This window comes from Lactuca sativa, chromosome 3 (assembly GCF_002870075.4).
Source record: "Lactuca sativa cultivar Salinas chromosome 3, Lsat_Salinas_v11, whole genome shotgun sequence".
Classification (NCBI taxonomy): Eukaryota; Viridiplantae; Streptophyta; class Magnoliopsida; order Asterales; family Asteraceae; genus Lactuca; species Lactuca sativa.
Window position 1 is genome coordinate 286,201,760 of NC_056625.2, and position 3,548 is coordinate 286,205,307.

Genomic DNA, 3,548 nt, shown 5'->3' on the forward strand with positions numbered 1-3,548 from the left:
GCAAAATAGAAAAATGAAGCATTGATCATGAGGCTACAACTAGCCAAGGATCCTCAGATCAAGGATCTTCAGGTATATGTCGATTCGTTATTAATAACTAACCACTTTAATAGATTCTATGCAGTTAAAGGCGAAAGGGCTGGCACCATACCTTAAAATTTTTAAAAAATTAGCCTCTGAATTTGAAGCTTTTAGTCTGGATTAAGTTCCTAGAGAAGATAATATCGAGGCATACACATTAGCCAACATAGAGTCTTCCCTTAGGATCCCGCCAGATACCAGGATCCCAATAACGCACATAATGATACTTGCGATAGAAGATCCCCCCGAGAGACCTGATGACCCCGACGACCATGATCAAACATCTAACATAGCAGCAATCGGAGGCCCAATTCCTCGATCGTCTTACCAGGATTTCGATGTTTAGGATCCATCATAGAGTATCTCCAGAATTGTACAATCCCAAAAGAAGAGAATAACAATAAAGCATTCAAGATGAGGATCTCACGCTTTGTTAATGATATATGGAGTATTATAAAAGAAATCCATAGGATGTGCATATCTAAGACCAAGAAGCCATAGAAGTTGTAAAAAGGAAAATATGAAGGGGATTGTTGAAATCATATTGGGGATAAATCCTTGTGTTCTAATGTTTTAAGAACAGGATACTATCATCCAACCATGAAGAAATATGCCTTCCTACATGCTCAGAAGTGTGAATATCTCATTTATTTATAAGCAAGAATGGGGGCATATTGACTAGCTACCCTAGATGGAAGCATATTACCAAGATCCCGAAAAATTATACATCTTGAAGCATACATTATGTAAGTCAATTTAGTCACAGTTCATCACAACTTAGTCGAGGTATCGATATACTCATTGCCCTTATTTCTTTTCGTTGTCTATTTTTATTCTAAGAACACTATTGACTTAAGCATTAAAGGGATGTTAGCCAAGTTAACACGTACCCCAAGATAGCGTTTGCAACATGGAGAAACTCAAGGATCCTAGCCACTACAAATAGCGATTGATCATCTTTACTCCGGGTAATTAATCCCTTTATTGTTTAAAGAGTTAATAACCTCTTTCATCCGTGGTTTTGTTTCCACACCCCACTTGGACGCACAATATCTTACTATGTGATGTGAGTAAGGGGATCATTTCAAGCATTAGTGACTTGGAAACCCTTTTATTTATGAACATATGTTAAGATCCTAAGGTTTAAAGAGTTAATGACCACTTTCTTATGAGTTTAGGTTTATATACCTCCCTCGGACACATGATATCTAACTATGGGATGTGAATATGGGGATCATTTCACGCTTTAGTGACTTGACAACACCCTTATTTCTGAACATATGCTAAGATCCTTAAGTAAATTTCTATGTTTTATAACATTATCGTGTTATCATAAATTGGGAACCTCCCCAGTAAATTTCTATGGTTTATAACATTATTACTTTATCTTACGAAATGGGATTTTCGACAACCATTATCTAATGTTGGAATTTTTCCCAGTTATTATCTAAACTTGGGATTTTCCCCATTTATTATCTGAATTTGGGATTTTCACTAGTTATTATCTGAAGTTGGGATTTTCCCCAGTTATTATCTGAAGTTAGGATTTTCCCCAATTACTATCTGAGGTTGGGATTTTCCCCAACTATATCTGAAGTTGGGATTTTCCCTGCTTATTATCTGAAATTCGGATTTTCCGCAATTATTATCTAAAGTTGCAATTTCCCATAGGTATTATCTAAAGTTGGATAATCCCCAATATTTCTTCAGTTGGAAGTTTCTCTAGTATTTCTTAAGTTGGGATCTTCGCCAAGATTTCTTAAGTTGGGATCTTCCCCAGTATTTCTTGAGTTGGGATCTTCTCCAACATTTCTTCGGTTGGGATCTTTCCCATTATTTCTTAAGTGGGATATTCTCCAAGATATCTTAAGTTGGGATTCTTCCCAATAAAATTATAAACTGGGACCTTCCCCCATGAATTCCTATGTGGGATCTTTCCCAATATTACCTGAGTTGGGACTTTTCCCAGTGAATTGTAAAGTTTGGATCAATCTCCCAATAGCATACTCAAAATAAATCTCTTCAAGATGATAAGATCGGAATCCTAAATATAAGTTAAAAGAGACAATTAAAAGTCTAATGGAAATCTAAGAAAGAAGCTCTCTCTAGGTTCCATCTATCCTTTTCTTATATGTTTAGTACACCCCAAGTTGTTCCTAAAACAATATATATATATATTTATATATATATATATATATATATATATATATATATATATATATATATATACGTTTAGAATGCTGATTATTTCATGATATTGATCAAGTAACTTTATATTTTAGATCTTTTGGATCCTAAAAAGTATTTGTAAATTCTAAACTCATTAGGATCCTAATTATTTAAGAACCCTTTTAGAAACTTGTTTTAACCCTATTGATACAAAAAATCAACCACACAAGAAAAGAGATAAACCAAAGAATCAATATTAAAAAGGGTTACCCTCCTACCCATAAAAAAAATTATTCTTTATCAAAACAAAAATTAAATTTTTTTTAATTTTTATCAAACTTAATTTGAAGTTTGATTACCCCCAACTGGGACATAGTTTATCTATTTCTTCTCTTCTTCACTATAGGATATTGACCATCATTTACAACCTTTCCAATCAAGTTAGCCTAGGTTTCATGCCAACCGGCCACGTTCCAAGATCCTGCATTCTCCATATCCTCTTCCACCTTGATCTTTTCCTCGCATATGGAACCAACAACATTCCTTGATCTCTAGCGGATGCTCCTCCTCTTCTTAACTTTCTCCTTACTCAGTTCCTCCATCCTCTCTAGAAGCTCATTGTTGATCCCATCTTGCTCTTTCAAGGCATGCTCCACCTGGTCAAGATTCACCTTCAGATCTTTGGTGGATCAAGAAAAATGATCAACAACCTATAAAGTAACACAATAATTGAATTGAAATCAAACAGAAAAAAAGCACCAAGATCCTTACAGCTTGCGAGAAAGAGATCAGCTTCCTCAGTGCCTTGTCCAACCCACGACTCTCCAAATCCAAGGTCTCAGCCGACTTCCTCTTTCGGGGTCTTGGAGTCTTGACGGTCAGATCAATCGAGGTTCTCTTTGGAGGAAGAGAATATGAGATCTTCTCCATTTTGACAACAAGTTGGCCACCGAACATGGCTGATTCAGTGTCAACAAGGGTGACCCAAATACTAGAGTGTGTAGCCTTGGATCCTAAACATAACAAAGGAACTCAATAAGTTCAATATCCTACATGAAAAATAAAAGATATATAGACAAACAATATTTACATATCGATATGGGGGCAGTAGCTGAGGTACTCTCTTGAAAGCTAAGTTGTTTGAACATGAAGGATCAATCAGTCTCGGGCAAAGCAAGGAAACTGCCAATCTTCTCCTTGATATCTTTAGCATCAAGAAGGGGTCCTCGAAATTGAAAGTTGCATCAAAACGAATAAAATAGGGAAGTGTGAGTTTCATATCCTCAACGAAATAGAAT